The 14,840-nt window shown below is 37.0% G+C and overlaps 1 protein-coding gene across 2 annotated transcripts in view; it reads right to left on the reverse strand.

The window, feature by feature from the left end:
* The window catches only part of NUDCD1 (NudC domain containing 1), a 93,784-nt gene that overhangs the window by 19,162 nt on the left and 59,782 nt on the right, over window positions 1-14,840 (reverse strand). The window lies entirely within an intron of this gene.

Here is a 14,840-nt window from a genome sequence, read left to right on the forward strand (position 1 = left end):
TGCTCTCCCTACCACCCCACTTCAGATGCCAATCACAAATCCCAAGTTGTCACCTGTACTTCCAACTGACTGCTATATATCAAGAATTTCAACGACTCTCCTTGGGTTCAATAATTTGCTAAAATGGCTCACAGAATTCAGGGAAATGCTTATATTTACAAGTTTACCATAAAAGCATATGATAAAGGATAACTATGAACATTCAGATGGAAGAGATGCATAGGGCAAGCTTCTGAGGAAGGGGAACAGAGCTTCCATTCCCTTGCAAGGCACGCCACCCTCCTAGTACCTCCATGTGTTCAGCAACCCAGAAGTTCTACAAACTCTGTCCTTTTGGGATTTTTATGGACATTTCATCACATAGGCATGATCATTAACTCAGTCTCCAGTCCCTCTCCCCTTCCTGGACGTTAGAGGAGGGCTGCTGCTGAAAGTTCCAATCTTGTAATCATGACTTGGTCTTTCTGGTGACCAGCCCCCATCATGAAGCTATCCAGGAGCTTACCAAGAGTACCGCCTCATTAGCATAAAGGACACGCCTATCACCCAGGAAATCCCAAGGGACTTAAGAGCTGTGTCAGGAACTGGGATCAAAGACCAAGCACCAAAATATGCTCCTGGTCTTAGTGCTCTTATCACTTAGGAAATTACAAAGTTTTTAGGACCTCTGTATCAGGAACTGGACAGAGATCAATATATACTTTTTCACAGCTACCTTACTTAATCCTATTGAATCTTCACTACCTGAGAATTCCCATTTTATGGAAGAAGAAACTCAAACTCAAGAGGTTAAGAGATTTAGGTTAAGAAGCTGATAATATGTATATATTCTGTTTGGTCAGTTAAGTTGTGTTGATTAGGTTGTACATGTGTGATATGTCTAAAATTGATGTCTGAAAACTACAGAAAAGTCTTATAAAATCCTGAGTTACATTTTTGTTTGAATATCCATTCATAAAGTTAACCATATAATTAAAGACGTCCTAATACTCACTAGAGACTGTAGCATAGGAAGATGTCAGATCTTAGCTAAGTGGTGTAAAATGAAATGGGGGGAAATGCACTTACATTTTTAAATAAAAGCCATAGAAGGAAAATATTACTTAGAAATATGAGGAAAAAAACGCTGATTTTTTTTTTCATTTTGAAAATTATCAAGTTGGCTCTTTATCTGTGTGTATCATAATTAATATCAAATTTCACTGACTATTCTAATGGAGGATATATATATATATACATATAAATGTAACAGATAACAGAAACACATACCAGAAAATAGAAGGTGCCGTGAGAAAAAAAAAAGAGCAAACAGGTGAGTAGATAATGGGGTTGTGGTTCCTATAGGTTAGTAAGGATGGAAGCTAACATGTGAACAGAGGTGTGAATAAAGTATGGGAACAAATGAGAAAAGGAAGAACATTTCAGGTTCAGACAATAACAAATGCAAACATCCTCAGGGAGAAGCATGTTTAGTACAAGGAATAGCATGAAGGCCAGTGTGGTTTAAGAAAAGTAAGCTGGGGAAAACATGGTAAAAAATGAGAGGCAATAAGTACTTGAGGGCAGTGATTTTTAACTATGGGTTTCAACATTGGTAGCAAAATCAATTTAGTAGATCAAGAAAAGAATTTTCTATTTTACTTCACTAACAATAGTATGGAGTAGAGTACTAAAATATGTCTTGTACAATAAGGATAGTACTGTTTTGTGAAATCTTTGCTTCAGATATGTTCATGTTATATGTGTATCCTGACCTCTCAATTTAAAATATACAAAATACAGTGAGTCATAAGGCTGCTTGTAGACCACAGTGAGGATCCTAGACATTATTCTAAATGTGACAGAAAGCCAGTAAAGGGAGGAAAGAAACGGGAATGACAAAATCTAAGCCCTTTACGACGATTACTTTGAACTTCACACAAAGTACTTACTAATTCAAAGGGGAAGATGATAACTTTAAAATAGGGAAATCTGGTGGACACCACGTAATCCAATTTAACACCACAATAGTATGAAAACAGTAGATGTCAACCAAGTACCTCCTAATGTGATACACTGGAAAGGAAACATCATTTATGTAATATTATTCCTGGCAAAAATGTAAAATCAGAATCTGATCTTGAGGAAATACTGGACATAGTCTATAAAAGGTAGAAAATAAAGTCAATGTCGTAAGGCTGCATAATTGAATATTCCAAATTAAAGGAGACTACAGACACCACAACTCAATGCAATATGAGACATGGGATTGGACCCTGAATCAGGAAAAGAAATTGCTGTGAAGTACATTATTTGAGCAACTGGTAAAATTTGAATATGGACTCTATATATGAGATGAAAGTATTGATATATACTAACGTTAAATTTCCTGAATTATATTGTGGTTCTACAAGAAAATATCTTCATTTTTGTGAGGTACTGGGGGTAAAAGAGCATGGCATCTTCAACTTACTCCTAAATGTTTAAACAAAAAGAAATGGAGAAACAGAAAAATTTGGCAAATGTTAGTATTATAGTTACTAAGATCTAAGTGAAGAATACTGTTATGGGCTGAGGTGTATCCCCTCCCAAATTCATATGTTGAAGTTCCAATCCTCAGCACCTCAGAATGTGACTATACTTGGAAAGAAGACCTTCAAAAAGGTATTTAAAATGAGGTCATTGGGGTAGGTCCTATTCCAATAGGATTGGTGTCCGAAGAGGAGATTAGGACGCAGATACACAGATGGAAGGCTATGTGAAGACAAATGCAGAAGACAGCTATCTAACAAGCCAAGGAGAGAGGCTCCAGAAGCCAACCCTGCTCAGACTTCTAGCCTCAGAGCTGTGAGAAAATAAATTTCTGTTGTGTAGCCATCCAGTCTGTGGTACTTTGTTACGGCAAGTCCCAGAAAACTAATATAGGTACATAGTAGTTTGTTATTTTTGTAACTTTTCTGTAAATTTGAATTTTTTTGAAAACACAAAGTCAAAATTTTAAAATGGGTCACTGTGGCTACAAAATATAAAATTGGTTTATAAAAATCAATTGCCGGGGCTTCCCTGGTGGCAAGGTGGTTGAGAGTCCGCCTGCCAATGCAGGGGACACGGGTTCGTGCCCCGGTCCGGGAAGATCCCACATGCCGCGGAGCGGCTGGGCCCGTGGGCCATGGCCGCTGAGCCTGTGCGTCCGGAGCCTGTGCTCTGCAACGGGAGAGGCCACAACAGTGAGAGGCCCGCGTACCGAAAAAAAAAAAAAAAAAAAAAAAATCAATTGCCAACTCACTCTGTAAAGTGGGAAATAAAATGGAAACTTCCAAGACTGAATTATAAGGATTAAATGCAGCTGTGTCAATGCTAGTGTTACATGAACAGTTTATATTAATAAGTTATACATTAAGATACACCTTTAAGAAAAATTAGCTAGACAGAGGCTGGGTTACATACTCTATTTTGCAGAGTAATTTGAAATTTCACCTATTCTAGAGTTTACGATTTAAGGTTAAAGGTTTAAGACTGATGTTTCCATGTGTTAAATGTATACCAAATCTTTCTGCTGCCCATCAGATACTCACTGCCTTCAGAGATGTAACATGGACAATCCTATCCTACACAAACAACAAAAATGAAACAAATATTACTTGCCAGTAGGTCTTTTTTCTACTGGTCATTGTTTAACCTCAGAATTCAACGCTGACTACAGGAAGTCACATGTATTGTGGACTCTGTCATCACACACACATACTGTTCTACCTATTAAATTTAAAATTAAGAAATGGCTTCTCTGCAAAGATCACATCCAGGGTACTCTCAGGAAAGCATAATCTAAAGATGAAAGCAAGGGTATAACTGTAAAACTCTTTACTCAAAGAACTCAAAGTGCAAAGAAAGCACCACTCAGTCAGACAAAAGGCTCCCTAAAGACTTAAAGAGTATGCCTCACTAATCCAACAACGGGCTTCTAAATAGCTTAAGGACATTGTTCATCAGCTGAATCTCAACAGAAACTCAAGGTAGAGAAAGGCCTTATCTACAAGATATTGTGGGTGTGGCTTTTGTATAATGGAGTAAATCCTAGTAAGATTAACTGAATCTCCACAAAATTTTAAGAAAATTAAATCAGCAGGAATAACAACAGCTTGGACTGAAATGGACATAGCACAAAATGAAAAGTGGTCCTTAGATTCCCACCCCCACCCCCCACGCTTGCAATTTCTACAAGTTCCAGGAGGTAGGCTATATTCGTTTGCTAGCATTGCCATAACTATACTTAGTTATAGACTGGATGGCTTAAACAACAGAAATTTATTTTCTCACAGTTGTGGAGGCTAGAAGTCTGAGATCAAGGTGTTAGCATGGTTGGTTTCTTCTGAAGCTTTTCTCCTTGGCTTATAGATGGCGCTCCTCTCCCTTTATCTTCACATGGTCCTTCCTATGTGTATCTGTGACCTTATCTTCTCTACTAACAAAGACACCAACCCGTACTGGATTAGGACCCACCATAATGGCCTCATTTTAACTTAATTATCTTTTAAAGGTCTTATCTCCAAATATAGTCACATTCTCAAGGTTAGGATAGGACTAGGGGCTAGGATTCCAACATATGAATTTGGCTGGTATACAATTCAGCCCATAACACAGGCTGAGAAAACTATTAAAGTGCAAACACGTATAAGCCTACCTTGAAGACACTGCAGGTTCGGTTTCAGACCACTGCAACATAGTGAATATCAAAATAAAGCGAGTTTTTTGGTTTCCCAGTGAATATAAAAGTTATGTCTACACTATACTACAGTCTATTAGGCACACAGTAAGACTGTGTCTGAAAAAATAAATGTACCTACTTTAAAAAATATTGGGTTGGCCAAAAACTGACTCTTCCTTTCATGGACGACTGATTTCTCTGTAGCATGCAGTGCTGTTTGACAGCAGTTTACCTACAGAACTTCTTTCAAAATTGGAATCAATCCTCTTAAACCCTGCCACTGCTTTATCAACTAAGTAATATTCTACATCCTTTGTTGCCATTTCAGCAGTCTTGACAGCATCTTCACCAGGAGTACGTGACTTGTCACCCATTAAAGTTTTATCATTAGATTGCAGTAATTCAGTTACATCTTCAGGCTCCAGTTCTCTTGCTATTTCCACCATATCTGCAGTGACTTCCTCCACTGAATTCTTAAACCCCTCAAAGTTATCCATGAGGGTTGGAATCAACTTCTTCCAAACTCCTGTTAATGTTCATATTTTGATCTCTTCCCACAAATAATGATGTTTTTAATGGCATCTAGAATGATGCATTCTTTCTAGAAGGTTTTCAATTTACTTTGCCCAGATCCATCAGAGGAATCACTATCTATGGCAGTTACAGCCTTAAAAAGTGTATTTCTTAAATAAGACTTGAAAGTTGAAACAACTTCTTGATCCACAGGCTACAGAATGGATGTTATGTTAACAGGCATGAAAACAACATAAACCTCATCATGCATCTCAACTGGACCTCTTAAGTGACCAGGTACAATGTCAATGAGCAGTAGGTCTCAACAGTGGGCTTAAAATATTCAGTAAACCAAGCTGTAAACAGACGTGCTGTCATCCAGGCTTTGTTGCTTCATTTACAGCCAGAGGAGATCTAGCATAATTCTCAAGGGCCCTAGAATTTTGGGAATGGTAAATAAACACTGGCTTCAACTTAAAGTCACCATCTGCATTCACCCTAACAAGAGAGTCAGCCTATCCTTTGAAGCCAGGCATTGACTACTCTCTAGCTATCTTCTTCCCATATAAGGCTGTTTCACCTTGAAAATCTGTTGTGTAATGTTTAGCTGGGTAACTTGCTACAGCTTCTACATCAGCACTTGCTTCTTCACCTTGCATTTTTATGTTATGGAGATGGCTTCTTTCCTTAAACCTAATGAACTAATCTCTACTAGTTTCAAACTTTTCTTCTGCAGCTTCCTCATCTTTCTCAGCCTTTATGGAATTGAAGAAAAGTAGGGCCTTGCTTTGGATTAGGTTTTGGTTTAAGGGAATGTTGTCACTGGTCTTATCTTCTATCCAGACCACTAAAACTTTCTCCATGTAATTAGACTGGAGAATTGGACTTCCATTAGACTATAATTAGACATCCATTCATGTGTTCACTGGAGTAGTACTTTTAATTTCCTTCAAGAACATTTTGTTGTGTTCACAACTTGGCTAACTGGCACAAGAGGCCTAGCTTTTAGATTATCTTGGCTTTCGACATGCCTTCCTTACTTAGCTTAATCATTTCGAGCTTTTGATTTAAAGTGATAGACATGCAATTTTTCCTTTCACTTGAACACTTAGATGCTCCTGTAGGGTTATTAATTGGCCTAATTTCAATATTATTGTGTCTCAGAGAATAGGGAGGCCCAAGCAGAGGGAGAGATGGGGGAACAGTAAACACTAATCTGCTAATCAGCAGAGCAATCAGAACACACACCTTTATCTCTTAAGTTTGCCATCTGATATGGGCATGGTTTGTGGGTGCCCCAAAACAGTTACAATGCTAACGTTAAAGATCACTGATCACACATCACCATAACAAACGTAATAATGAAAAATCTGAAATACTGTGAGAATCACCAAAATGTGACAAAGAAAGACAAGGTGAGCAAACGCTGTTGGAAAAAAGTTGCTGATAGACTTGCTTGACACACACTTGTGACAAACCTACAATTTGTAAAAACAAAAACATGCAATATCTGAGAACAACAAAGCAAAGCATAATAAAGTGAGGTATGCTTGTATTGACAAATTTAGGCTTTTTGGAACACCAGCCATGGTTAGATTTGTACTATAGTGGTAGCTTGTACAGTGCTTGTTGGAAGCTCCAGGTGCCAGTTTCTATAGCTACCATCTTCTTCCCAACCACCAATCTTCACCCAGGAATAGTTACTGCCCTGGCCAGAAGCATGTGCATATCAAAACTGAGGAATTCAGACGCTGAATCTTAAGTTGTCAGTTCTAAAATACCACCTCAATTAAGCATGTTACTAAAAAAAAGAGCCAACAGTCAACTAGAGGATACTTCTCAACACAGGGTTGCCATAAACCTTCAATTTGTAAAAACTGCAATATCTGCGAAGTGCAATGAAGTAAAGCACAATAAAACGAGGTATGCCTGTAATCTCTCAGGAATAAGGAAAGATGACCTAAAGGGTGGAATCAAGAGCCCAGAGGGCAGAAGAAAGAACCAAGAGCCAGGGAGAAACACTTCCAAATAAGAGTAGGGTTGAGTCTTACTTGAGAAACTTCCAACATTTTGCCTGGCTAGATTTTGGAATTGCTTTGGACCTGTCACCCCTGTGTACCTTCCATATTCCCCCTTTTGTACAGAAATGTGTACAGTGATAATCCTATGCTTATCCCATCATGTTATATTGGATATACTGGTGCAGATAACTAGTCTTTTAGTTCACAGGGCTATAGATCAAGAGCAACTGTACCCAAGGAGCTGTCCTTAAAGGATCCTCATCTATACCTGGACAAGATTTAGGTGATGATATACTTGCCTTTGAGTGAATGCTATATTAGAATATGACTTTAAGAGACCTTTGCAGGGTACCTATTTTGCATGTGAGAAGGCCATAAATCATTGGCAACAATGGGTATGCCAGTGCCCCCAATGCCCATATCAGTGGCTATGATAGCCAGCTACCAAAGTGGCACCCTTTGATCCCTGCCTTCTTTTATTCACAGCCTTATGTCTTCCCCACTCACAATGTACTAGGGTGGGCCTGTGTGGCCAACAGAATAGAAGAAATAACAGTATATCACTACCAAGATCTAGTTATAGAAAACATTACAATTTCCATCTTGGTCACTTCTGTTCTCCCCACAACCCTCCTCAGATCACTCACTCTAAGGGAAGGCAGTGGCCATGTCATGAGCAACCTTATGAAGGGGCTCACATGGCTAGAAGCTGAGGTTTCCTGCCGACACCCACGTGAGTGAGCTTGTAAGTGGATCCTGAAGCCCCTGTCAAGCTTCAGATGACTACAGCCCAGGCCAACACCTTGAGTACAACCGTAAGAAATATCCTGAACCCAAACCACCAAGCTAAATGCCTTTCAAATTCCCGACCCACAAAAGTATGAGATAATAAATGTTTCTGTTTTAAATCACTAAGTTCTGGGATAACTGGTTATATAGCAACAGATAACTAATAAACATGTTTTAAATATTAAGACGTGTTGCAGGTTAAGGATGGAAAAAATTTAATCCTATAAATACTAATCACAAGAAAGCTGTTGTGGTTACACTAATATCAAACAGAGTATGTTTCATGACAAGGAGTATTAGCCAGAGATAAAAACAGGCATTTCATAATGATAAAAGGGTCAGTTCATCTAGAGAACAAAAAAATCTTAAATGTGTATGCTCCTAATATTATACAGCTTCAAAATACTTGAATGAAGACTGACAAGACTAAAAATTAAAAGGAGAAACTTTAAAATTCACAATTACAGTTGAAGATTGTAACCCTCCTCACCTGGAAACTGTAGTAAGTAGAGAGAAGGACAAAAGGGATATTAAAAGTTCAACTAACTGAGAGGAGGCAGAGCTGCAGCCACAAACTCTGCTGACTCGGCAGCAACCATGAGGACCACCTGCCCCTGTGAATTCAGAGGCTCAAGAGTGTCAAATGTTGGGTGGAGACAAGATGGTGGAGTAGAGGATGTAAGCTCACCTCCTCTCACAAAAACACCAAAATAACTGCTGAACAACCATCAACAAAAAAACCACTGGAACCTACCAAAAATGATATCCTACATCCAAAGACAAAGAAGAAGGCACAACGAGATGGGGGCAGACAGCAGAAGCAAGAAAAACTACAACCCTGCAGCCTACAGAATGGAAACCACAATCACAAGAATTTAGATAAAATGAGACGGCAGAGGAATATGTCCCAGACAAAGGAACAAGATAAAACCCCAGAAGAACAACTAAGTGAAGTGGAGACAGTCAACCCCAAAAAGAATTCAGAATAATGACAGTAAAGATGATCCAAAATATCAGAAAAAGAATGGAGGCACAGACCAAGAAGATACAAGAAATGTTTACCAAAGAGCTAAAAAATATAAAGAACAGAGATGAACAATACAATAACTGAAATTAAAAATACAATAGAAGTAATCTGTAGCAGAATAAATGAGGCAGAAGAACGGATAAGTGAGCTTGAAGACGGAACAGTGGTAATCACTGCCACAGACCAGAATAAAGAAAAACTGAGGACAGTCGAACAGAACTATGGGACAACATTAAACTCACAAACATTCACATTATAGGGGTCTCAAAAGGAGAAGAGAGAAAAAGAACCTGAGAAGATATTTGAAGAGATAATATCTGGAAACTTCACTAACATGGGAAAGGAAACAGTCACCCAAGTCCAGGAAGCACAGAGAGTCCCAGGCAGGATAAACCCAAGAAGGAACTTACTGAGACACATAATAATCAAACTGACAAAAATTAAAAACAGAAAAAAAATTAAAAGCAACAAGGGAAAAGCAACAAATAATGTAAAAGAGAAGTCCCATAAGGTTATCAGCTGATTTCTCAGCAGAAACTCTGCAGGCCAGAAGGGAGTGCCACGATAAAGTGATGAAAGGGAAGAACATACAGCCAAGAACACTCTACCCAGCAAGGCTCTCATTCAGACTTGATAGAGATGTCAAAAGCTTTACAAACAAGCAAAAGCTAACAGAAGTCAAGACCACCAGACCAGCTTTGCAACAAATGCTAAAGGAACTTCTCTAGGTGGAAAAGAAAAGGCCACAACTAGAAACAATACATTAATAGGATAATACACCATGACCAAGTGGGATTTATCCCAGGGATGCAAGGAGTTTTCAATATCTGCAAATCAATCAGTGTGATAAACCAAAATAACAAATTGAAGAATAAAAACCATATGATCATCTCTGTAGATGCAGAAAAAGCTTTTGACAAAATTCAACACCCATTTATGATAAAATCTCTCCAGAAAGTGGGCACAGAGGGAACATGCCTCAACATAATAAAGGCCATAAATGACAAACCTACAGTTAATATCAATACCCAATGGTGAAAAGCTGAAAGAATTTCCTCTATGATCAGGAACAAGACAAGGATGTCCACTCTTTCCACTTTTATTCAACGTAGTTTTGCAAGTCCTAGCCATGGCAATCAGAAAAGAAAAAGAAATAAAAGAAATCCAAATTGGAAAAGAAGTAAAATTGTCACTGTTTGCAGATGACATGATACTATACATAGAAAATTCTAAAGATGCTACCAGAAAACTACTAGAGCTCATCCATGAATTCGGTAAAGTTGCAGGATACAAAATTAATACACAGAAATCTGTTGCATTTCTACACACTAACAAAGAAGGATCGGAAAGAGAAATTAAACAATACCACTTACCTTTGCATCAAAAAGAATAAAATACCTAGGAATATACCTACCTAAGGAGATAAAAGACCTGTACTCAGAAAACTATGACACTGATGAAAGAAACTGAAGATGACACAAACAGATGGAAAGATATACCAAAGCCCAGAAATAAACCCACGCACCTATGGTCAATTAATCCACAACAAAGGAGACAAGAATATACAATGGAGAAAAGACAGTCTCTTCAAAAAGTGGTGCTGGGAAAACTGGACAGCTACATGTAAAAGAATGAAATCAGAACATTCCTTAACACCATACACAAAAATAAACTCAAAATGGATTGAAGACCTAAATGTAAGACTGGATACTGTAAAACTCTCAGAGGAAAACGTAGGCAGAACACTCTTTGACATAAATTGCAGCAATATCTTTTTTGATACATCTCCTAGAGTAATGGAAATAAAAACAAAAATAAACAAACGGGACCTAATTAAACTCAAAAACTTTTTCACAGCAAAGGAAACCATAAACAAAACGAAAAGACAGCTCAGAGAATGGGAGAAAATATTTGCAAACGATGCAACCGACAAGGGATTAATCTCCAAAATTTACAAACAGCTCATGTGGCTCAATATCAAAAAAACAACCCAATCAAAAAATGGGCAGAAGATCTAAATAGACATTTCTCCAAAGAAGACATACAGAGAATTCCCTGGTGGTACAGTGGTTAGGACTTGGCACTTCCACTGCTGGGGGCCTGGGTTCAATCTGTGGTCAGGAAACTAAGGTCCCACAAGCCATGCGGTACAGCCAAAAAAGAAAAGAAAAAAAAAAAAGACATCCAGATGGCTAAGAGGCACATGAAAAGATGCTCAATATTGCTAGTTATTAGAGAAATACAAATCAAACTACAATGAGGTGTCAACCTCACACCAGTCAGAATGGCCATCATCAAAAAGTCTACAAATAATAAATGCTGTAGAGGGTGTGGAGAAACGGGAGCCCTCCTACACTGTTGGTGGGAATGTAAGTTGGTATAGCCACTATGAAGAACAGTATGGAAGTTCCTTAAAAAACTAAAAATAGAGCTATCGTATGATCCAGCAATCCCACTTTCCTGGGTATATCCAGAGAAAACCATGGTTCGAAAGGATACGTGCACCCTAATGTTCATTGCACTGTTGTTTACAATAGCCAATATATGGAAGCAACCTAAATGTCCACTGACAGATGAATGGATAAAGAAAATGTGGTACATATATACAATGGAATATTACTCACCCATTAAAAAGAATGAAATGCCATTTGCAGCAACATGGATGGACCTGGGGATTATCATACTAAGTGAAGTAGGTCAGACACAGAAAGACAAATATCATATGATATCACTTATATGTGGAATCTAAAAAAATGATACAAGTGAACTTATTTACAAAACAGAAACAGACTCACAAACTTATGTTTACCAAAGGGGAAAGGTTGGGGGGGGAGGGATAAATTGGAAGTTTGGGATTAACATATACACACTACTATATTTAAAATAGATAACCAACAAGGACCTACTGTATAGCACAGGGAACTGTACTCAATATTCTATAATAACCTAAATGGGAAAAGAATTTGAAAAATAGACACATGTATGTGTGTAACTGAATCACTTTGCTGTACACCTGAAACTAACACAAAACACTGAAAATCAATTATACACCAATATAAAATAAAAATTTTTAAAAAAAAAACCTCAGCTATTGAACCTAATACAACTTGACCAAACAGAAATTGAGGTTACCCAACCACAGCATATACATATTTTCAAGTATATATGGAAAAAATACCTACAGAGACCGTGTATGTACTCGGCTATAAACAAGTGTGCATAAATTTTAAAAGACTGGTTATCCCTAACCACAATGAAGTTAAAGGAGAAATCAGTTAAAAAAAAAAAACCTGTATACACACACACACATCACAAAAATCCCTACATAATTGGAAATTAAAACACCACCTTATAAATAAGCATGGGTCAAAGAAGAAATCTCAAAGGATATTAGAAAATATGTTAAGCTGAAATAAAATGACATATATGGAATGAAGGTTAAGTGATACTTTGATGGAAATCTATAGCTCTAGATGCATTTATCAGAGGAGAGGTGCTACAAATCAATTACCTATGTTTCCACCTAAGAAACTAGAAAAAGAGGAGTAAATTAAACCCATAATTGGTAAATAGAGGGGCCATTACTACAATCCTACAAACATTAAAAAGACAATGAGAGAGTATTCTGGAGGACTTCTGCAATAATTCAACAACTTGGATGGAATGGATTAATATCCTGAAGGACAACAACGATCAACACAAGCTAAAGAAGAAAGAGAAAATCGGAATGGCTCTGTATCTACTAACAAAGCTAAATTCGTAACTAAAACCCTTCCCACAAAAAATCTCCAAGCACAGGTAATTTCAGTGATAAATTTTACCAAACATTTAAGGAGCAAATAATATCTACCCTATACAAACTCTTTCAGAAAATAAACCTCTCAATTCATAGTATGAGGACAGCATTACTGTTATCTAAAGAAGAAGTTACAGGAAAACCATAGATTAATATCCCTTATGAATATAGAAATAAAAATCCTTAAAATAATGCTCATGTTACAATTTTGTAATTAAATGATAAAACTGAACATATTAACAGAAAGAAGAAAATCCATATAATCAAGCAAATGCCCCAAAAAGCACTTAAATTCAACACACATTCACGATTAAAAAGATAAAAATCTCAGCAAACTAGACTATAAGTGAGTTCCTCAACCTAACATACACGTAAGCCCTAGAACTAACGTCGTATTTGATGGTAAACCACTCAATCCTTCTTCCTAAGACTAGGAATAAGACAAGGATTTCTGCTCCCATCAATGAAATTCAATGCTGCATCTGATGTCCTACCTAGTACAATAAGACAAGACAAAGAAATAAAAGGTGTACTGACTGAAAAGAAATGTTAACTATCTTAATTCACAGGCATTATCCTGTACATAAACATACTGACGTATCTACAAAAAAGCACTGGAACAAGAATTTATAAGTTACAATATAAAGTCACTCAACCTTATTTCTGTGTAAAAGACAAAACAAATTGGGAATTAAAAAAATATACTAATTACAACAGCTTCCAAAATATGAAATACTGGTGTTAAACTTAACACTAAAAGCTTCAAAATATTGCTAGGAAACATTAAGGGAAACCTAAATAAACAGAGACATACAATGTTCATGAGTGACACAACTCAGTATTATTAAGATATCAATTCTCCTCAAGTTGACCTACAAATTAAACACAATCCCAATGACAATCCCAGCAGATGTTTTTGTACAAATTGAAAAGCCGATTGTAAAGTTTTTACAAAAACAAAACCAATTTAGGAAAATAAAAAAGAGATCAAGACTAACCCTATCTGAAATCAAGACTCGCTACATAGCTACAGAATCAAGCCAGTATAGTACTGTCTAAAGAAGGGATCAGCAAACTTTTACTCAAAGGGCCAGATGGCAAATATTTCAGGCCTAAAGGCCATATGGTCTCTGTTAAAACTATTCAACTCTCTTGATGTAGTATATTAGAAGCCACAGACAATATACAAATAAATGTCTATGGTTGTGTTCCAATAAAACTTTTTTACCAATCAGGTGGCTGTAGGTAACCAGTACGGTTACTGACCCTGTTCCAGATATGAACCATTTGTCAAACACGTGTATTACAAATATCTTCTCATTGCAAGAGTTTCCTTTTTCACTCTCATAATGGCATCTTTTGATAAACAGATGTTTTTAATGTTTTTAATTTTGATCCAACTGAACATCTTTTTTTTACAGTTAGTGTTTTACATGTCCTGTTCAAATGATCTCTACCTGCGCCGCAAAAATGTCTGTTTTCCTCTATATGCTTTATTAAATTACTGTTTCATGTTTAGACATGCAATCCATCTGTAATTGATTTTTGCATATGGTGTGATGTAAATGTCAATAAATTATTTTTCCTATGGATATCTAACAGACTAAGAGCCATTTATTTTGACCATCTTTTTCCCCACTATATTGTAGTATTATCCTTGTCACAAATCAGGCTAATTGTATTCCTGTGTTAGGCTTATTGTCCATAATAACAAACAAACAAACTACATTTATTGTCAAGTATCTATAAATTGACAATAATAAATTACTGTCAAGTATCTATAAATTCCCAGATAAGGGAATTTCCCTTATCTGGTGTGTGAGGGGCAATCATCCTGGGGAAAAGGCTGCTGAATAAAGAAAGAAAAGAGCCATAGGTTGTCTGATAAAAGGTCTTCCAACTGGGATTGTCACTTAGGATAGTTTCTGAAAATATCCTTGTCCTTTAAGATTCTAGATGAAAGTTTATTAAATATTCTATCTAAAACAAAAACTTCTGGGCCTTCCCTGG

The sequence above is a fragment of the Tursiops truncatus genome, chromosome 17, assembly GCF_011762595.2.
Source record: "Tursiops truncatus isolate mTurTru1 chromosome 17, mTurTru1.mat.Y, whole genome shotgun sequence".
In the NCBI taxonomy this organism is placed as follows: domain Eukaryota; kingdom Metazoa; phylum Chordata; class Mammalia; order Artiodactyla; family Delphinidae; genus Tursiops; species Tursiops truncatus.